The sequence below is a fragment of the Cupressus sempervirens genome, chromosome 5, assembly GCF_028749045.1.
Source record: "Cupressus sempervirens isolate cs-2001-9-10 chromosome 5, ASM2874904v1, whole genome shotgun sequence".
In the NCBI taxonomy this organism is placed as follows: Eukaryota; Viridiplantae; Streptophyta; class Pinopsida; order Cupressales; family Cupressaceae; genus Cupressus; species Cupressus sempervirens.
In genome coordinates, this window is record NC_143122.1 from 309,268,166 (window position 1) to 309,292,150 (window position 23,985).

Below are 23,985 nucleotides of genomic sequence, written 5' to 3' on the forward strand. Positions count from 1 at the left end.
CCAAGGCTAAACCTTAATCCAAACTTTAACCATAATGTAACTACAATGTGACCTTAACTATGGCTTAAACCTTAAACATAATCTTAATCCTAACTTAATTCAATATTGTCTATGGATTGAAAATTGTATTCACCTACTAAAAATATAAATCCATCTATCTTAATAAATTAACCATTAAGCTTTATTAAATCATACTTAGAAATTGAACCCTTACTCTAGAAATAATGAGTTTTCAATATTGTCCAAAATCTTCTCCAATAAATTAAGCTTTTAACCTAACTTGAATACTTACACATAAACAAGTTAACCCTAATCTTACACTATGTAATTGATTTTAAGAAATGTTAGTGTACTATTGCATTAATCCTAAGTGATATTAAAAATTTAGGATATATTTAAATCATAATCCTAAATCTAATCTTGGCCAACTTGAAACATGTAACCTCAAACTTAACTCTAACCCTAATTAAATATTAAGTTAAATTTTAAACCTTATCTAATTATAATTCTAAATTTAACAATAATAGTTCTTTGTTTCCTTTCATTCAATTACAAAAATCATTCCTATCGCTAATCGTTGCACGTACATAAATGCGCAACTACTAGTTAATTTCTTCTTTCAAATCTAATTGAAATTTTAATTCAATTAAATCTTCTAAAATCTGAAAAATTAATTTTATGAGAAATTGAAATTTAAAAATTAGAAAATCTTCATAAACTGAAAATTCTATTTTTTCTAAAAATACAAAATCAGAAATGATTCTGAAGTATCAATTTTCAATTTTTGGAAACTTTATCTCTCCAAAATTGAAAATATCTCAAATTTTATCCTTTGTCTTTTTCAATTTAAAATTGGAAACTTTCAAATTTTTACTCCAATCTCTTTCATCCTTGTCCATTCATCATGATTTTCCCAAATTTATCTCAACCATTTATGGATTTCCCAAAAATCTATATAAACAATTCTCATATATCTTAATTTCATAACTAACTTTTAGATCGAACCTATGTCATTTTGCTATCATTTGAAATCCTATCTTTTTATCATATTTATTGGAGCTCGGAGTCTAAGTGCTACCAAAATCATAGCTGTGTGCACACTTCATATGAAAAAAGAGAAGTAACAAAATCTTGGAGTATTTGATTGGTTTGCATATTTTATTATGTGATTCCAATTATAGCTACTTTTGCAGTTCGACAAGTACCCATTTTCTATAAAGGGATCTCATATAAGATTTTAGTCTTTAATCTTGAATCTGCTCATGGTAACTTGCTTTTGAGTTCTTTTGTCTGCCTACATTTGAGATTTTATTTGCTGCTTATCCAAACATCCCATCCATAAAGCTCCATTGACATGACAAGTAACCCATGTTCTTGGATACCTGCATGTGTTTTGAAGAGTATATAGTGTTTTCCAACCTCCTTTATCTCTCTTCATCCTCTATGATTCCCAACTAAGCTTTTATTATTTAAGATTAGTCCTATGCATAGGTATCTTTATTATGTCATGATCTCCGTGGAGCTCCACATAAGTGTGAAAGTTTGTATGTTACCACATTATGTTCCTTTTTAAGTAAACAGACCAACATCTTGGTTTGTTGACGTTTAGTCACATCCATGTTTCTTTGGAAAATAGATGTGTTCCTTTCAAATGGTCAAGCTTAAGCAACACACTAAGCTTTGACTGCTTAGGTGGTTGTGGGCTCGTTTCTTCCCCTTGCTTCATTTCAGTTTCTAAAATAATTTTCATTAACGTTTGAGTTTGTACAATTTTTTGTTCCAACCTGTTCAATTGCATAGAAAAAAGCAAATTACAATATATTGTCATCTAACTTGCCACTGAGATATTTTCAAACATTTCCTACTTAATGCAATGAATACAAGCCATGGGTGTCCTAACAATTCAATCACATCAACAGTTTGGTTGGACGCCCCGTGGTCTCATGAAAGGGTGTAGTTACAGGTTGCAGGTCATGGTTTTGGTCTTTGCACGGAGTAGCATTTATCACCTTTTTAAATATGTTTTATCATGTTTTATTCATATCTGACTAATCTAGAAATTTTTTTCTATTACAGAGTAAGTATTATATTATATTTTATTAGGAAAATGATCTAAGGTAAGGTAAGTGGAGAGATAGAGGGGTACTGAGAAATGTTGTTGGTAAGAGAGACAATATTAATTAATAACAATCAAACCAGATTACTGATCCAAGTCATAATCTAAGATTGAGGATGAAAAAAATGTCAGTGTATGAGTTGTTATTCTTAGAAGAAGCAGAGCCAAGGATTTTATTCTCTAATCAGTCAGAGCCACCAAAATTTAATAAGTTCTTGCAAAGTGTGACAATAGGAGGGAAACAATGCAAGAGAAAATGCATCCTCTAGTGGCAAATAACACTTGTGATTTCCTTTCACTTCTCCTAAAGCACTGAGCTTTTAAAAATAATTAGATATTTTGATTGACATAAGAAGACAGGTAAGAAAAGATACAAAACCAAATTGATTGCAGAAGGCATTGATCAGTACAAGGAAATTGACTAGGGTTCATAATTTTAAAATTAAGAATTTTGATGTTGAAAGAAGATTTCTTCCAATTAAAAGGAGAGAGTTGCACGGGGAAGTAGACGTCGTACCATAAGATTAGCTAATTGGGCCTCATATTAGAAGAAAGGACTTCTCAATTTTCAATTTACAGTGGCTGGTTTTGGGTTGAGGCTAGAAAATCCCCTACCAATTTAAGTGTTGTTTGTAAAAATGATTTGATTTGAACACACCTAGTAGATTTTGGGTAAGATATAAGTCCCTAGAATAAAATGATACAGAATATCCAGATTGATGGAGGCTTTTTATTCCCAGAAAAAATACTTTTAGCCCCTAACAAAAATATAGCAATCAATAAGAATGATGAAATTAGTCAACATAAATAAATTTTAACAATAAATCATTTTCAATTTTGGACTATTAAGATATTTCTTTTTTTAAAAATTAATTTTATGCGCGTACATTAATTTCCAAGGACTAATAACAATGTACAAAGCTTTCTAGAATAACAAAAAGATTAGCTCACCAACATTGAAATATATATATATATATATATATATATATATATATATATATTCCACTAATTATCAAAATAATTTAAAAATGTTAATACAAAACTATAGTATACTATAAAATTAAAAAGTCAAATGTATTTTTATTGAAATAAAATAATAGTATATTAATTGTAAATGAATATATATACAATTCCCTTATTCAATTAAATTATCAAAAGTAAAACAATATTTTTAAATTTAGTTACATGATAATAAATTTAAAAACTTTGTACCAATCAAAAAATTAAAAATTAAAAACTATCAAACATAAATATAGTCCAAATTGATTTTAATAATATGTTAAACTTTTTATAAAAGTGGTTCCTACTTTTAGAAGGATTTTGACTTCTGTCATACATAGAGTCCCACATCAGAATTTTTTTGGCAAAGGGCGTGATAGAAATTTTGCATAGAGTATTCATTTTTGTCCTCACTATGGATCTTCTTGTTCTCTTGTATCTTGATGATGGATCATGTAGTATGATCCAAACAATTGATGGTAAAAAAAATCTACACAATCCAATCCAGAAATTACGTACTTATACTGATGAATCATGTACTATGATCCAAAACATTAATGATAAAAAAACTCTACACAATCAAATACATAAATTACGTACTTATACTGATTCTGTTTGTTCTCCACCATCTCCCAGATGTATGTTAAGGCTTCAGAATTTATAAATTCCTTTCCATTTGCCAGACCCAGGAAAATGTAATACGCGGAAAGGAAAAATTTTGATCTGCTAATTTCTTACTCTAGGAAAACACTTTAAAGCATGAGGGAAAGGATTTAATTGTTGCTCAGGAACAATTTACCATGAAAAGAACATTGCAGCATGATCACTCCTGTGTCTACTATAGCTAGGGACTAAAACCCTTAATAATTTAAAAATTAAAACATATGACATAAATACAATATTGACGGTAGTGCTAAGCACTCTGTGATCCTACCATAAGTTTAAAGTGCATAGATAGAACTCCAACCCCAATGACACAAATGGTCTTAATTTCTAACTCCGCTTCTAAAAATAGAAAGAAAATTACTCAACCTATGGTCCACAGTCACTGTTCACAATATAAATGATTGCCGGAGCAAAGTTATGTGTCCAGAAACTCTAAACTAAATGTTGGTTCTGAAATTATCACATTAATCGACTCACGAAAACGAGATCACTCTTTTTTCAATTTCTCATCGCAGATCACATCTGACAAAGACGTAAGGCCATTAACCATTCTGGGAAGTTTCTTGATTTTTTTGTAGTCACCCATGTTGAGAATTTTGAGTCTCTCCAACTTTTTGAAGTCACGTGGAAGAGCCTCCAAGCCTTGACAAGGAAATGTAAATTTCCATGTTCATAAATTGAGGCGGGCAATTCTTTGAGATTTAGACAAGCAACTAAGCTCAGCACTTGAAGAGATCCTGCAAGCTTCCCTAGATTCTCAGGAATCTTGTGAAGTTGATGGCAATTTGTTATAGACAGTGTTTTTAGTGAAGTGAAATTGCAAATACCAACAGGAAATTCCTCAATATCCTCACAGCAGTCAATATTAATCTCTTCAAGTTTAAGCAACTTTGAGCACACTTCAATGTCCAATCGTCCCTTATCAGTGCTGCAGAGACTCAGTGAGAGCTTCCTAAGATTTTCTAAATATTGAAAATAATCTAGATCAGGGACAATCAATTTTTCAAGCCGAAGGCTCTTCAGTTGAACCAATGAACTAAAGGTTGACATGCCGTCAATTTTAGCCCTACAGGATTTCTAGTTGATTATGATAAGAATTTTCAACCGAGACATTTCCTGCACAAATGGTGGAAGGAAATATTCATTTCCATCAAATATCAATACAAGGGCACGGGCCTCCGGAAACTCCAACTTAGTCCATTTATTCTCTTTCATTGGACCTGCAAAAGTATTCAAAACCTTTTAAAGAAGGAATATATATATTTTGATGGGCCTGACTCATTTTCTTGAAGCCTGATAATTGTGAATATCAATAAACCAATTTAAAGCAATCAACCTGTGCGAATGGCAATAATCTCAGCGGCTTTTATATCTCCATGTGAGGGATCTTCCCAGCAAGAGAATGGAGATAATCTCAACCTTTTGCATATCTTGTCATTTTGGTTGTTGTCCGTAGATTCTGCACAATAAATAGCCAAACGCTGCAACATATCATGTTGAACTGCATATATCTCACAATTGCTAGGAAAGCAAGAGTAAAGATGCATTCAATCTTCAGTAAGACATCTTTTTCAAGTTTTCAAATTGAAGTAGCAACATTTCAATGGTTAAAAATTTTGAGTTGAAGTAAAACGATTACATGTCCAAACTCCATTTAGATCATGCTAGAAGAAATGGGAGATTTACTCTTTCGGCTTGATGATCACTATCTATATCTTTTTGCTACATATTTCAACGCAATTTCAATAAAAGAATCTAAAAGAAGACACTCACCTTGAATTATGAGTTAGCTGTACCAAATTTAAGAGCCCTCTTTTTTTGAGATCAACAAGAATCATCGACGCATGCTCTAGGCTTCAGTTGTGAACATGAATCCAAATATCAAACAAAGCATCAATAGGGATTTTTTTAACTTCAGGAAACAATATCAGGTCCAAAAAGCATTTTTTTGTATCATTGTCCAGATCTTCTATGCTTAGTGCTAGGTGCTTGAGAACATCCTCTTCATAAGATCTAACATTGATTCGTCTTCCTTGTGAAAGCTGCCTTTTGGCATATTCCCAATATGCATTTTCACTGTATTTATTTAAATAATGTCCAATCACCTCCAATACAAGTGGTAATCCTAGACATTCTTTTGCTACCTGTTAGTACAAACTAATTAGCCCCAATATAATCTCGAAGGGTGGCCTTCAGATCTACACATATTGAACTAAATGAACCATGCTTCTTAAATTGCAAACACGGAATGGATAGCAGATCTACACAATATTAGCTAGCAAAAAATAATGTCGTATTATGGCAAATTTAGCAAACGTCAGGTTCACTAAAATCAACAAATGAGACGTAGATAGACATAGGTATACCTCTTTGACTGGTTGCTTGTTGATCCATCCATCTGGAATTCTTTCTTGTCCAAAGGCCCAATAACAAAAGAGGGATAGAGCATCTTCCTCTCCAAGTGAAGGCATATAATGAGTGCTGTCAAGGTGTATGGAATTGACACTGTCCCTGACTGTAACAAAAGTCTTGCATCCCTCTGCTTCAAACAACAATTCTTCGAGATTAACATTCGGCCCCACATCATCTAATATGACTAGAATATTTTCTCGCTTAAGACTGAGTATTTCCTAAAGAGCTTCATGAATGCTCTCACTCTGAGAATCAGGCAACAGTTGATCCCCAGTAATCATTTTCCATATGTTCTCAAGAATCATCTTGTTATCTGGTAGCTGTGAAACTGTTTAAAAAATTATCTTGTCTCCAAAACGTTCTGAGAAGAAGAATGGAGAACGTAAGGTCAGGGAAATCAGAAAAGAACGCAAGGGTCATTTCCAATAGATAGACATGTATAAGTAAGGTCTCATTAGTAATTAATTAACAAACATAAAGAATTTTATTTGCTAAATTGCTAATTCATTGAGCTTGTATCTGTAATGCCTCGCCAAGGGATCTAAAGAAGTAACCTAGAATTTCACTAAGTTTGGTAACATTTTTTTTACATGAAAGTAAATACCATACATAACTTATTCACAATAACAGAAGCAATAACAATGTCCATTTGAAAAGTAAACATAACATACATAACATATTACATTCTTTAAGATCCCTTAACGTTGAATTACATACATGAATCCATCTAGTACAACAACTACATGAAATAATAATGATAAGTCCAATGTTCATACATTACATTTCCAAATGTTCAATCATCCATTGTACATGTCACAAGGTATGAAGGCTTAAAAGAATATACATATGTGAAATAAGGTACATCATCCTATTCTAATCCATGATACATCAAAGACAATCACATGATACATCATCATAGAAGACATATACATCCATCATAAAGATCAAACAAAATAAACTAAGTGCACGGTTCCTCCCAAGCGTAAATAGCATCATTAGACCATCGTGGGCCCTAGCCATCCCTCCGTGCGTAACATCCCAAATCACCAAAGGGATCATCGGTATTAACATAGTAGGAATGTCACTCCTAACATATACAACATCATATGTAGAAAGTAATCTAACATTAAGCATAAGATAACATCATCTAACATATGCTTATCATCAATGAAAGCATACATATCCACCATCACGAAGGATGCATCAGCCACGATGTCTCGATGAATCTCAATAGATAAGAGTGGAAAATACACTACCACCCGACCACATGGTACCTAAGTGGTCCACTCCCACCGTGCTGAGGAGATAATCTCAAGTCCCAAATAGGCTATCCATAACACATATCACAAATCTCTATAGTCTAGGAATCCTAAAACTATACTAACTCAAAGGTTCCAATCACGAAACTGACATCTACTTCCCAAAAGCACACAATGACATGTAGGAACCTACTATGCAAGCGGGAAAGTGTCATCGCAATTATCATGTACAAATTACCCTGGCAGTTAGCTAAACTCCACGGGTCCATACTGATTTCATGCGGCCACTAGTATCCACTCATACTGACGAGGCATACTACGGAATGCAAGGTCGCAACCATGTGTCTCACTACTCCCATACTAGCCTATACAAACACTCAAGGCATGGGCGAGAAAAAAACACTTATCTTTTTAGGTTCATTTTGTTAGTATTAGGTGTGAATGTTATCACTTATTAATCCAACTTACAATGAGTTACCCTGGCAGCCTCTTAGGGCCCTGGCCCCCATTGCAAGCCACTTCCCATCACTACATGCAGATATCCTGCCCTAATGCTCATGGACTCATAAATTTCAAAATCACAAAAGATAATCCATAAAATCATCAAATATGAATAAAAGCATCAAATCTCCATGAGCAAACATCCATAGAAAAACATGAACACAACAGCTCTCTATTGGCAACTGAAGTATCCCTGATAATCAAAGTATCCAATGGTTCTCAATAACCAAAATATATACCTCAATCATACTGATCGAAGACTCCAGAAATGGTTGAGTCAAACATGTCACAACATAACATCATCAAGAATAAATTCACATCTTAGTCTCATCATGGCGACTAGAAAATAATCAAGGATAACTGATCAATAACTCAAAAATGATTAGCTCAAGTGTCTCATACACATACATCTCAGCTTCACACATGAAGACTGATGAACAAATACAAATAGTAAATACAAAAATTTCATAGAGCATACAATCACATTACTATGGTTGGGATTATAAAGATCAAGACCAAATAAGATCAACATGCCAACACATCTCATAACCCCCGAGCCTCTGGTAATAACCTAGGACTGGTCAACACTAGTTAACCCAAAACCCAAAACAAGAAGCATATAGAATACACGATGCAAACACATGTTTTGGTTTTGCTAAGTTTTCAAATTTGAATTTAAAAGTCTCAATTTACGTATTCCCAAATTATATTAAGTGGAGAAATTTCACATTTTTCCTAACACATGTATTTGTTTGATAGATAAAAGTTTCTCCTCAAAACTATTAGACTCCATTTGCTAATTGTACTAATAATATTTTGTCTACGTAAACATTGTTTGAAAAAGATCCCTATCACAAACCAATAAGACTCATTGTAGATTTTAACATGAATAATCTCCAAATTCTTAACATTATCATCTTCATTAAATAATTCTAAAATTGTTTAATATATATTAAATAGTATTCAATATACCTTATAAAAATTCCACTATATTAAAATCTATTTTCTTTTAATTTTCTCTCATTTAAAAATCCATTTACTTAGATTGACTAATAATTAATTACACTTCTTCTACTATTAACTAATCTTAATTAAATTTTATTTAATTAGATTAGATAATAAACCATATAAAACTAATGCATATTAATAAGATTCTAATAAAGGAAGATTACAATAATATCTTTAATCCATTCCATGCTTTGGTATATTATTTTTTTCTTGTGAAGTTTTAGCATAAAGAACTCTTGGTTATGGGAAATGGAAAAATATTTGTCCTTCAATAAAACAGTCTCAGCACGACAGCCATATCTCCCTAATGAACTGTTGGATTGGGCTGAAATTGAAATATGTTGGAGAGGGCCAAGTTGCGCCAATTTTGACTGGAGCAATCGACTAAATTCGATCACAATAAAAAGTTATGAATGACTGAGTTCGGGTCTATCCAAGGGGCAGCGATAGGGCAGTTTGTGATGAATTAAAAATTTCTTCTTAAAATAATTGTTCTCTAAATTTAACCATAAAAGGGTTTATTCATACGCATCTAAAAATATAATTGATAGAAAGATTACATCTAATCATTCGAATTTTCACCATAAAATTTCTATTTTAATTCCAAATCTTGTCTTTCTAGTTTAATATAAATTAAAACCCAAGTCCGATTCATATCTAATTATTTCTCCTTAATTGGATCTAGGGTTTTTCTATTATTTTCTTCTCAACCAAATAGCATATCTAGATTCCAATTTCAATTACAAATTCAATTATAGAGAAGTTTCAGACACATAAAACAAGCATGATGAAGACAGGAATGCATGATGCGGAAATAGCATAAGTAAAATGACAAGAATCTACCCAGATTCTGATGCTAATTTGCTTTTCCTCAGAAAACCCGTAGAGCAAGCTCTCTTCTTCAGAGTTCTTGAGTCCTCCAATGCTCCAATTGCTCTCCACCCTCTCCCTAAGCTTCTATGAATGCCTGAATACAAAGAGCTCTCAAGAAACCTTTGGAATGCTTCTTGAAACTGCTGAAAGGTGTCACCAATTAAGCATGAGTCTTTTCCAATTCTTTTTGATGAGTCATAGAATTGTAGACACCTTGTGCTTAATTGATGCACTAACCCCCGTGTTGTTGACACATGTTAATTCCCATGCAAGCTTATAACTCCAATAATTTTTATTTAAATTTTATAACTTTCATTTTAATCTTTTATAACTTTTATTATTATTATTTTATTTATTACTTTATTATTATTTTATAATTATTATTAATTTTAATTTTTTAGTTTTCTTTTATTTAATTCCTTTTTCCCAATAATTCACATTACAATCAAAATATCAAAGATCATGATATTTTATTAATTTTCTCAAATAAATAATTTATTAATTAAATCTATTTATTAAGACTTAATCAATGAAAAATTCACCATAGACCTTCAAGACAAAATATGAAAACCCATCATAGAACAAATCATACAAAATAAATCTAAAGAGTTAGAAACCACGAAATATGTCATCCGACACATTCGGTGGGTATTCAATTTTGATACTTGTCCTAACTCACTAAAACAAATGGTTTTTAAGTTTGGGATTTGGACTTGAGAATTTATCTCCCTTCTTTTATCATTGAGATAGTATAATAGGGTACGCTTATCCTGGCAATTCAAGAAAGTCGATACCCGGTACCTGGAACTTGCAAAAAAACCATGCATGTACATATAATATATAATGCTAAGCTAAACAAACAATGGCAGGAAGTGGTGCATCGTGTAGATCCCGACTAAGCAGGTGACTACAACTCCCTTCCTTAACCACATCAAAAATGCCATACAATAAGAAAACATGCACACCATACACATGCAAGTATGGGATAAGTAACCATAATAAAACACATGGGATAATAAACCATCTAACTAATCATCATTAATAACTGAAAACAATGTAATGATCCTCATACATACATGAAATGTAAAGTCTAAATGATCTCATCATATATCAACTGAATACTTATCATAATATCTGATAGTGTCAAAACAACACCACTAAACCATTAACATAAAACTAGTCTACATAGTCTGATAACAATAAGTCTAGAAAAAATGTGAACGAGGGTAGGTACTACATCCACCCCCCCTTGAATCAGGCTTACTCCTAGAAGCCTTCAAACAAATAGGGATATAACTCCCTCAATCTAGCTGCATCCTCCCAAGTAGCTAAAGAATGATCAGTAGGGTCCCATTGGACCCTTACCTGCTCGATGGTTCGACCCCTGAGGGTCAACCCTCGCTGCTCCAGAATACGAATCAGCTCTAAAGTCAGCTGTCTGTCCTCTACCTGCAATGCATTCCAATCAAGAACATGCACAATATCAGGAATATACTGCCTAAGCACTGAAACATGGAAAATGCCATGAATGCGAGCTAGGTTGGGCGGTAGAGCAAGATGGTAAGCAACCGCGCCAATCCTCTCCAAAATCTCGAATGGTCCCACAAAGCGAGGTGCTAGCTTAGAACCCTTTCCATACTGGATCAGACTCTTTCACGGTCGCACTCTCAACAAAACCTTATCACCCACAGCAAACTGCTTATCAATCCTATGAGCATCGGCATACTTCTTTTGCCTATCCTGTGCCATAGTCAAATGCTCACGGATAAACACTACCTGTTTCTCCATGTCACGAAGCATCTCAGGACCCAATAGAATGTGATCCTCGAGGTTGTCCCAACTCAATGGTGTACGACAAGGACATCCATATAATGCCTAAAAGGTGCCATGCCAATAAAACTATGATACCCATTGTTGTAAGAAAACTCCACTAGATAGAGATAGTCCTCCCAATGTGTCTGCCTATCCATCACATACATCCGTAACATATCCTCCAAAACCTGGTTCACCCTCTCTGTCTGACCATTAGTCTCTGGATGATATGCCAAACTGAAGTTTAGCTACGCTCCAAGCTCATACTGCAACGATGTCCAAAATGCAGATGTGAATACAGGATCCCTGTCAGAAATGATCTTTCTAAGAATACCATGTAATCTCACAATGTCACGCATGAAGACATTAGCTACAGAAGCTGCTATGTAGGAAGACCTGATCGGTGGAAAATGTGCCACCTTAGTCAACCGATCAACGGTAACCATGATAGCATCATGACGTCAAACTGTCATAGGTAATCCTACTATAAAATCCATGGAGATGATATCCCATTTCCAAGAAGAAATGAGATTAGGCTGCAATAGTCCTACTGGGTGCTACTGTTCTACCTTGACTCTTTGACACTCAAGACAACTAGCCACAAAATCAGCAATATCTCGCTTCATCCCGAGCCAAAAGAACAAACGTCTCAAATTAGCATGCATATTCTTGACACTTGGATATGCTGAGTAAGGTGTACGATGGGCTTCTGCTAGAATCAAGGTGCGAAGCTCATCCAATAATGGCAGATAAATCCTCCCCAAATGTCTTAGAAGACTATCTGATTCTCAAACGTAACCTGCAAACTTACTTTCCAAGGGTCTCCCTGAATCTATCTCTCTGCACACTTCCTAATACCAGGAATCCGTAGGAAGTGCCTGAAGAATCCGACTCTTCAAATCCACACTAAGATTCATCAATGTTACCACATGTCTCCTGCGACTCAAAGCATCTACCACCACATTCTCCTTACCCTGAATGTACTTAACCTCAAAATCATAATCGCATAAAAATTCCATCCATCATCTCTAGTCAGCATTCAAATTAGGTTGAGTAAAAATGTACTGAAGACTATGATGATCACTATGTAGCTCAAATCTATGCCCCAACAAGAAATGTCTCCACCTTGTCAAACCATGAACTACTGATGCTAACTCAAGATCATGTGTAGGGTAATTTAACTCGTGATCCTTGAGCTTGCGTGATTCATACGCAATCACCCGTCCATTCTGCATCAACACTGCTCCAATTCTTTCAAGAGAAGCGTATGTACACACCATGAAATCACCTTCTGGATCAGGTACAGCTAAAATTGATGCACTAGTCAAAAGCTCCTTGAGCCTCTGAAATGCTTCCTCACATTTCTCTGTCCACACAAACTTCTTACCTTTCCTCTGAAGAAAAGTGATAGGATGTGCTATCCTAGAGAAGTTCTGGACAAATCTGTGATAATAACCAGCTAAACCCATGAAACTACGAATCTCTGACTCATTAGTTGGGGTAGGCCAATCTATTATTGCCTGAATCCTTGCAGGATCCACTAAAATACCATCACCTAAGATAACATGCCCTAAATATTGAATCTGTGATTTGAAGAATTCACACTTAGCAGCATTGGCATAAAGCTGATTGCCTCTCAAACACTACAATACCAACCGCAGGTGTTCCTCATGCTCTTTCTGAGTCTTAGAAAATATCAATATGTCATCAAGAAACACAAGAACAAACCTGTCAAGATATGATCGAAAAACACCATTCATCAAACTCATGAACACTGATGGAGCATTAGTCAACCCAAAAGGTACCACTGTGAAGTCATAATGCCCATAGCGCATTCAAAAAGCAAGTTTGTGAATATCTGCTTCATTAATATGAAGCTGGTGGTATCCTGACTTAAGGTCAATCTTGGAGAATACTGTAGCTCCCTTGATCTAATCAAATAAATCATCAATCCTAGGAAAAGGATACCTGTTCTTAATAGTCAACTTGTTCAACTATCTGTAGTCAATACAAAAGCATAAAGAACAATCTTTCTTCTTCACAAAGAGCACTGGAGCTCTCCATGGTGATACACTAGGTCGAATGCTCCCTTTCACCAAAAGTTCCTCTAGCTAAAGATGTAGCTCACCCAGTTCCTGAGTAGTCATACGATAAGGAGCTTTAGATATAGGCTCTGCTCCAAGAATTAGATCAATGCTAAAATCAATGTCCCTCTTTGGAGGCATGCCTAGAATCTCACTTGGAAAGACATCTATGTACTCCTGTAAAATTAGGTGATCTAAAGTCTTCCTCACAAGATCTTCCTCATCAAGATCATTTACCATAACAGAAAATATCTAACATCCCTTACGGAAACTTCACTTCAATTGCATAGCAGAAATCATCCACAGAGGTATAGGCCTCGGTATCCCAAGTATCCTCACATCATTCCCTTGGTCATCTTAGCACAAAATAATCTTCTTCCTACAATCTATACTGGCTCTATGAGATCCAAGCTAGTCCATGCCTAGAATCACATCATAGGAACCAAGGGGTATGACTCGAAGATCCACTACCATATCAAAGCTCCCTAAGCTAAGCCCACACTTATGAACTACATAATCTGTGGAGGCCTTAATCCTTGAGGCTAGTTCCATTTGCCAACCATGATCTTACTTCACCGCATCCAGCTTACACTTAGAAACTATAGATGGTGAAATAAATGAATATGTAGCTCCTGAATCAAATAATACTGAAAGAGATATACCTCGAATAGCACCTGTGGTCTCAACCACTATTCCTTGATGATCTTCCTGACATTGGTCAACTGCTGCAAAAACTCTATGAGCTCTCCCTGCATCACCAACTATGGGTTCTGAAGCTGTAGGCCTAGGTCTTGAAAACTAAGGAGCTCGCTATGGACACTAAGCTGCATAATGTCCAATTTGACCACATGAAAAACATTCTGTATTCCTGCCTGATCCTTTTCCCATAGGTGGTACATTAGATTGCTGGTGACTGTTCCTGCTTACAAAAGACTGGCTACTCTGAGCTAGCTGATTGGACTGATTTTGTTTATTACGTTGAGCATTGTGGTTGTTCTTAAAGTTAGAACCTTTGCCACCACCTTGAGCCTGAGAATTCGATCCCTTCTGCTGTTGTGTCTGCTGAGACTGCTGCTAATACTATTTTCCCTTAGAAAAGAAAGGCTTCTTGTTACCACCTGAATTGAAGTTGCCTTTAGATCTTGATGCTGCTGGTGCTCCTACAAAACCACCTTGACCAAGGTTGACACTTTTCTCAATAAGGATTGCTCGATGTACCGCATCCTTGAGAGTTTTTGGCTCAAATACCTTGACACCCCCAATTATACGGTTATTCAAACCCCTAATAAAGTGTTGTGTCAACTGAGCTGAATTTTCACTGAACCCTAAAAAAGGCACAAGTTCATAAAACTTACGCTCATACTTGGTCATTGACATGGCGACTAAAAAATAATCAAGGATAACCGATCGATAACTCAAAAATGATTAGCTCAAGTGTCTCATACACATACATCTCAGCTTCACACATGAAGACTGATGAACAAATACAAATAGTAAATATAAACATTGCATAGAGCATACAATCACATTACCATGGTTGGGCTTATAAAGATCGAGACAAAATAAGATCAACATGCCAACACATCTCATAACTCCCGAGCCTCTGGTAACAACCTAGGACTGGTCAACACTAGTTAACCCAAAACCCAAAACAAAAAGCATATAGAATACACGATGCAAACACATGTTTTGGTTTTGCTAAGTTTTCAAATTTGAATTTAAAATTTTCAGTTTACGTATTCCCAAATTATATTAAGTGAAAAAATTTCACGTTTTTCCTAACCCATGTATTTGTTTGATAGATAAAAGTTTCTCCTCAAAACTATTAGACTCCATTTGCTAATTGTACTAATAATATTTTGTCTATGTAAACATTTTTTGAAAAAGATCCCTATCACAAACCAATAAGACTCATTGTAGATTTTAACATGAATAATCTCCAAACTCTTAACATTATCATCTTCACTAAACAACTCTAAAATTGTTTAATATATATTAAATAGTATTCAATATACCTTATAAAAATTCCACTATATTAAAATCTCTTTTCTTTTAATTTTCTCTCATTTAAAAATCCATTTACTTAGATTGACTAATAATTAATTACACTTCTTCTACTATTAACTAATCTTAATTAAATTTGATTTAATTAGATTAGATAATAAACCATATAAAACTAATGCATATTAATAAGATTCTAATAAGGGAAGATTGCAATAATATCTTTAATCCATTCCATGCTTTGGTATATTATTTTTTTCTTGTGTAGTTTTAGCATAAAGAACTCTTTGTTATGGGAAATGGAGAAATATCTGTCCTTGAATAAAATAGTCTCAGTACGACGGTCATATCTCCCTAATGAACCATTGGATTGGGCTGAAATTGAAATATGTTGGAGAGGGCTAAGTCATGCTATGTTTGACTGGAGCGATCGAATAAATTCGATCACAATAAAAAGTTATGAATGACTGAGTTCGGGTCTATCCAAGGGGCAGCGACAGGGCAGTTTGTGATGAATTAAAAATTTCCTCTTAAAATAATTGTTCTCTAAATTTAACCATAAAAGGGTTTATTTATGCACATCTAAAAATATAATTGATAGAAAGATTACATCTAATCATTCAAATTTTTACCATGAAATTTCTATTTTAATTCCAAATCTTGTCTTTCTAATTTAGTATAAATTTGAACCTAAGTCCGATTCATATCTAATTATTTCTCCTTAATTGGATCTAGGATTTTTCTATTGTTTTCTTCTCAACCAAATAGCATATCTAATTTCCAATTTCAATCACAGATTCAATCATAGAGAAGTTTCAGACACATAAAACAAACACGATGATGACATGAATGCATGATGCGGAAATAGCATAAGTAAAATCATAAGAATCTACTCGAATTCTGATGCTAATTCGCTCTTCCTCAAAAAACCCGCAGAGCAAACTCCCTTCTTCAAAGTTCTTGAGTCCTCCAATGCTCCAATTGCTCTCCACCCTCTCCCTAAGCTTCTATGAATGCCTGAATACAAAGAGCTCTCAAGAAACCTTTGGAATGCTTCTTGAAACCGCTGAAAGGTGTCACCAACTAAGCATGAGTCTTTTCCAATTCTTTTTTATGAGTCATAGAATTGTAGACACCTTGTGCTTAATTGATGCACTTATCCCCGTGTTGTTGACACATGTTAATTCTCATGCAAGCTTATAACTCCAATAATTTCTATTTAAATTTTATAACTTTCATTTTAATCTTTTATAACTTTTATTAGTATTATTTTATTTATTACCTTATTATTATTTTATAATTATTATTAATTTTAATTTTCTAATTTTCTTTTATTTAATTCCTTTTCCCCGATAATTCACATTACAATCAAAATATCAAAGATCGTGATATTTTATTAATTTTATCAAATAAATAATTTATTAATTAAATCTATTTATTAAGACTTAATTAATGGAAAATTCACCATAGAGCTTCAAGACAAAATATGAAAACCCATCATAGAACAAATCATAAAAAAAAAAATCTAAAGGGTTAGAAATCATGAAATATGTCATCCGACACATTCCGTGGGTATTCAACTTTGATACTTGTCCTAACTCACTAGGACAAATGGTTTTTAAGTTTGGGATTTGGACTTGAGAATTTATCTCCCTTCTCTTATCATTGAGATAGTATAATAGGGTATGCTCATCCTGGCAATTCAGGGAAGTCGATACCCGTTACCTGCAACCTACAGAAAAACCATGCAAGTACATACAATATATAATGCTAAGCTAAACAGACAATGACAGGAAGTGGTGCATCATGTAGATCCCGACTAAGAAGGTGACTACGAATCCCTTCCTAAACCACATCAAAAATGCCATACAATAAGAAAACACACACACCATACACATGCAAGTATGGGATAAGTAACCATAATAAAACACATGAGATAATAAACCATCTAATTAATCATCATTAATAAATGAAAACAATGTAATGATCATCATACATACATGAAATGTAAAGTCTAAATGATCTCATCATATATCAACTGAATCCTTATCATAATATCTGATAGTGTCAAAACAACACCACTAAACTATCAACATAAAACTAGTCTACATAGTCTGATAACAATAAGTCTAGAAAAGATGTGAACGAGGGTAGGCAAGTGCTACAGTATCGTATTTGTGTTGTTTTTCTTCCCCTACTAAGGGCAGTTTTTTCTGCGATGTGGTGGCCAATAAATTGCAAGGGTTGAGCACATATGCAGATTTGTAATCACCGCAGCAATATATGAATTCTTTCAACTCTCCCATTACTGCTGTTGTTAGAATGCATTGGGAAGTAAATTAGGATCAAGATATTTAAATTTTATTTCTTTATTGAGAGGTTTACGAGCAAGTCTAATCACGATTCGGTGATGTTACCAATATACACAAGTGTGAACACAAAGAGCATACTACAGTAAGTGAGATCAGGTCTTATGTTCTAGTCTCCCTAGAAGTTTAACGTAGGACTATAGCTAGGCTAAAAATCCCCACGCGACTTTGCCAACTAGACTAGAAGCTCTAAACACGACACTTCCTCATTGGAAACATTTTCTAACTTGTCATTTTGATATCAGAGGACAAGCTCACTTCCCAGTGAAAATAAAAGCTATCCTAAGCATAAGTATTCTGCATATTGGCCACTTGACCTGATAGTAAGGTCTTGATAGATCAGGGGCTCGAATGGATGGATCAAAGATGAGAAGGGGATGACATATGTCTTCACAGGAGTGACCAAATAGGATAGCTTAAGAGGAAGAGGAGAGCAGAGCATAAAAGAGTACAGATTAAGGGGAAGAAGAGAGGACTACACCAAGTAAAGCAAGATGATGAATAAATGATCTTCATATACGTAAAAGAGGAGAAGAGGGGCTTATTGAAGGGAAGAGAGGAGATAAGAATGGTTGTTAAGCTCTTTAAGAAGAAGGAGAGGAAGAGGATATATTGAGAAGATGGGGGAGAAGATTGCATTGACATAAGCAAGTTGAGGATTCAATTACCTTTAAGCACTTCAATGAAGAAAAAAGAGAAAGAGGGGAAGCGGGGAGGATTTCACATCAAAGGTGGAGGCATGAATGGTGTTTAGAAACTTCGAGGAGGCGAAGATAGATCGAGGGGAAGGAGAAGAGAATCCAGAAACCACATTAAGGCACGAATCATTTTTAGGCACTATGAGGAGGAGAGGATGGAAGAGGACTATCTAGCCTTGTCAATAGGAGATGGTTCACACAATGAAGAGCTCATCAATAGCAGATGAGACACAGTTAAAAAATACCAATGGAAAAGGATTCCCCTGCTTGACTAACTGAGGAAGATTTCCATGCTAGAGAAGCTCCCTAACTTAAGCATGAGATTATATACTTAAAATGGAGGTCGAACCATAACCTATACACAGAGATCGCCACAAACCAGAGGTAAATTGTCTCGTCACACCACGGTTAAGGTTGTGGGTATGATTGATGTTTTGAATATAGGCTTATCTGAGTGCGATGGAACACATACAACTCCTACATCCGATTGCTAAAGTGATGCACATTTTACCTAGCAGCGAAATAGGTTGCCCAGCACTTGGGCAAATATAGGCCAGCATTAAAATAGCCTCCTCTTCTCAGATCTAATTCCTATCAAAGCCCAGACAATACAAAAACAAGTATTTAAGAAAATTCCTTGATTCAACACGAATTTTTGTGTGGGTGTGTGTAAATGGTTAACTTATGGTCTCAGCATCCCTCCCGAGAGAAATTCCCAAAAAATGCATTTTACGATATTACTTGATTCAAAGAGTAAATATATGGTCTACTTACATTGGACATCAAAATCCCTGAAAAGAGTAGCAACCAAGGTTGTTTTTCCACTGCCCGCAATTCCCATCACTCCGATCTTATTGAAATTATCTTCAAATAACTGCCTTTTCAAATCCCCTACTTGATTCTCCAAACCCACGCTATGTTTGTGTAGTTTTGGAATGTATGAGTCTGCAAATGAAGATGAGGGTTGCAAGCATAACAACCCCTCGCTCACCCATTGTCCCAATTTTTGACAGCGTGAGAGAAGAGTATCGACACCCGCATCAACAGACCTAGAGAGAAGCACTCTAACAAACTCTCTAGCAGCTCCTTGAAAAAACGCAAGAACATAGGTGGAAACAATTTTGTTAGCATATCAGGGGTGATTAGGGCAGCCACTTATTTATCAATGACTCCTAGAGTGAAGTGGAAATGGCAGGATATGAAAGCTGAGAGGAAACTTCTTGCAGTGTTGATTCCACGCTGAATTGTACTCATTTAGCGAGCAAGCAAACAAATTGAATGCGGGATGTTGGAAGTAGAGTGGAAATTTTTGGCACATTTTTTCCACGATGAATTGTTTGCATTTAGGGAGCGAGCAAGAAAATTTTCGACATATGGGGCCCTTCTTCCCGCCTTTACCTCTCTTCAATTTACTGTCTAGGAAAACCCAAAGTCTTTCAAGAAGATTAGAAAAATAAAAGTTTTCAAAATAGTACAAGAGAGGGAGACTCTGTCAACCATTTTTGTAATTATTAATTAATTAAAAATTAAAAGCTAGAATAGAATCATAATTATAATAATAAATATGACATTTTGAGCACCACAATGGTTTAGTGAGTATAATTATAAACCAATTTAATCCAATAAAATTTTTTTTTGACAAATGACAAAGAAAAGAGCCTACTAATAACTTAATAAGGTCAACTGCCATGGCATTCATTTAACCTTTTGTATACCTTAGTCCTTAAAGTTAAATTCTATTAGTAGAAAATCTTTGGAAATCTTTCCCACATATGTATGATTATAGTTTATAATTTTTCTTCAACACCGAAGAAAAAGTGAATCATTTGAAGTGAATGGTAAAGGGAATGTAATTGACAGTGATGGGACATATAATTAATGCCAACTCACATTGCAAGTGTGAAGTGGAGGTGGTGGTGAGGATAGTGGACACTTCTCACCATTATGGAAATTAAAATTAGATCGATGTTTCATTTCAGGCATTTGACCCAAAATAAGACTTTCACCATTGATATGTAATCATCAAACGATATATTATTGTTCAGTACAACTCCAGTGTGTTGTATTTATTACCCATTTCCATTTTGTAGTTGTTATGTAATACATTTTAATATGTACTTTTTTCCAAAAAAGGAGGGCCTTTTTAGATAAAGTCTAGTAGGCAAAAAATACCTTGATCAAACATCATCCAGTAACGCATAAAATAGTTTGGATTTATACTAATTTGAAAAATATGAGTACAATCAAGCTAGAAAATTGAAATAGTTGCATAACCTTATAAATTATATTCTATGAACATTTAACAAAGTACAATAACTTATAATTGTACGTATTATATGTTGTATATCCTATAAATACAAGTCCCAAAGGGTCTTGGTACCACTTCTTATAGAAAATGAAGGGGTGCATACAAGCTTTAGTACCTTTGGTAACTAATAACTAATTTGCAAAATTTTCCCAAAAATTTTACAAAATGATTTGGGAAACAAGAAATTAATGAAGTACCCACCGCATAGCTTGAAACATTACCAATAAATTGTCAAGGTGTTCTATGTTTGCAGCATGTGGATTGAGCCTCGTTTGTCATCACAAATCATGAATTGCCTGGTCCAACACCTCCCTTTCTACCTCCTGCTCTAGTTCATGTTGGTCACTGATATACCTAGGATAATTTATCTAGAGATTCCACATAATGTTCATCATGCTACTAATAATATCATACTGATCTTCTTCAAACCCAACCTACCCTAGGTGCACTATAGGGTCTGGTGCCTGTCCTTTTGGATGCTCATGAATATGAGGTCCTAGGATGCTCATCAAATTTCCCAACCATAGTTGTTAATCTAGAGAAAACCTTGTGCTTTGAATACAAGTTCTACTTTTTGTCAACAACTTGGTTTTATAAAGCATGCATTTAATGCCAAAAGGAAATTAATTTTCATGTTTCACATGCTTTGAAAACAAGTTGTACAACATTCACCAATGTGTTACATTTGTTTGCATTAATAGCCACCAAATTGCCTCATTAATTATGTACCCTTTCCAGCTAAGGGGAAAAATTGCCTCATTAATTATGTATTTTTTTCCATCAAATGGAGAAACATCACCTCATAATTTATATATTATTTCCATTCAAGAGGGGAAAAATTGCTTCCTATGTTATGTATTTCACTAAAAAAAAGGAATTAATCACACTGATTTTATGAAATTCTTCAACATTGAAAAAAAATAGTCAATTAAAACAAAGTTTTTGTACATTGAAAATTTTTCCAAGTGAAAATATTTTTTTTCCTCTTCAAAAATGATGGATTTGCCAACATTTTATAATTTTTTTGGGTAGGGGGCTTCTTAAAGTTATCCTTGGATGAAACCCATAACTCTTTATTGTTGCAATAATAAAAGTTCACCTATTAGGGCTACAATTTGATCATATCTAATGATCTACCCTGTTAGAGGTATGCTCTATTAAAATCTTTTAAGACTATTAGGTCATACCTTAATTGAAGGATTTAATACTTACAATAAAGTAAGGACTCTGTTAGAAGAATTAAATAGGACTACTAAAACCACTTTGTTAAGAAATTTTCCCTGACTCAGTTTATTAAAATTGATTTAGTACTTGATCCTTTGGTTTGCTCTACAAGATATTTATGGATCTCCTCTCTTCAATGTCTCTATTTGACCTCCTTATCTGATATACTATGTTTCATCCTTCACTGCTTTGGTTGCTTTGTCTGATCTCTTATCTAACTTAGCTTTCCTTACTCTGGTCTAAGTTTTTTCACTCCTCCACTTCTCCATTCATCACACATAATGATTTTATGGTTAGAACCCCCCCTTAAATAGATAATTGTAGAAAGTAGTAGATCATAATCAACGATCCATATTTCATCTTTTTGTCATTTTATCCTTCTAATTTTTTGATTGGTTAATATGCTTATCTTGGGATTAATGTCTTCATCCAAAATGTGTAATTTTCTCCTTAACTATCTCTACAATCATTTAGTATCATGAAGAAGTCAGCTAAAATGATTTACATAAGCGTTTGCATCATTACAAACTCATATGTCAAACCTGGTTTACTCGGCACTTGAATGTTCTAACACTCAATCATAACTAACATTCATGTTGGCACTCAGCTTCTATATGCTCGACATATACTAATTCAATCGACTTTAATTAACTTTCCAAATTCTCAATCTCTACTATTCTACTTGGCATCCTGACACTTTCTCTACTGGGGTACTTGGCAACCTTTGACTTGTTCGGCATGTGAAGAAATATAAACAAGTCCTTTGTAGCTTGACCATCTCTAGATGGCTCAGCCATAGTGATGACTGACCAACACTACCATGGAAATGACTAAGTGTTAGACACTAATACGAAACTTGGGCTTAGAGATCAACACGATGTGCATCCATGCTTGAGACCCATTTTTGTCCCCCTCTCAAGCCTTGTTCAAGGATTGATTTAAGGAGTTATTTAAGGTTTAGTCAACTTGTGGGATAAAGTTCACTTTGAACCCTTTATAAGCCCATCCATTTGCTCCATTTTTCATCATGCATTCATGACATCATCCCACACACACTAGCACTCAAGCACTCAAGCCTTCAAGTCTTTAGTTCTTAGTTTTTGTAATTATTTGAGTTTATTTTCTTACCTCTATTCGTGTTGATTTTGCTAATTAATTTAATTTTTTGATTTCAAAATTAATTTATTTTCTTTCTTAGATTATTTTAATTCTAATTTTTAAACTAGTTTAATTTTTAATTTTTATAATTATATTTTTCTCTTATCTTTATTTGTGTTATTTTGTTCATTTTATTTTTCTATTAATTTTTTGAAACAATTTTTTTACATAGAAGTTTTTTAAATGGTCATTTTATTCATATAAATAAATAAATAATTAAATAACATATTTAATCTATTTAAAATATATTTTAGAAGTAAATTTTTTAGTTAAATTGAAAATTATAAATTACTTATAATTTTCGTGTTAATGGATCTCGTGGAGTTAATCCTCTTAGATTCAACAAGAAAAGAATTTGTGGAAGGTCCCAGAGGAAGGTTGGATCAAAGTCAATTTGGAAAGGACTTCCAAAGGAAACCTGGGACCCTTTGGGATTGGTGTAGTTGTCAGGGATGAGACTGGCAATACTAGCAATAGCAATAAAAAGGATAGTAGAA

The 23,985-nt window shown here is 34.1% G+C and overlaps 1 pseudogene; it reads right to left on the reverse strand.

The window, feature by feature from the left end:
* Positions 1-4,196: 4,196 nt before the first annotated feature.
* LOC149555857 (putative disease resistance protein At5g47280) lies at positions 4,197-20,052 on the reverse strand (annotated as a pseudogene).
* Positions 20,053-23,985: the final 3,933 nt, after the last annotated feature.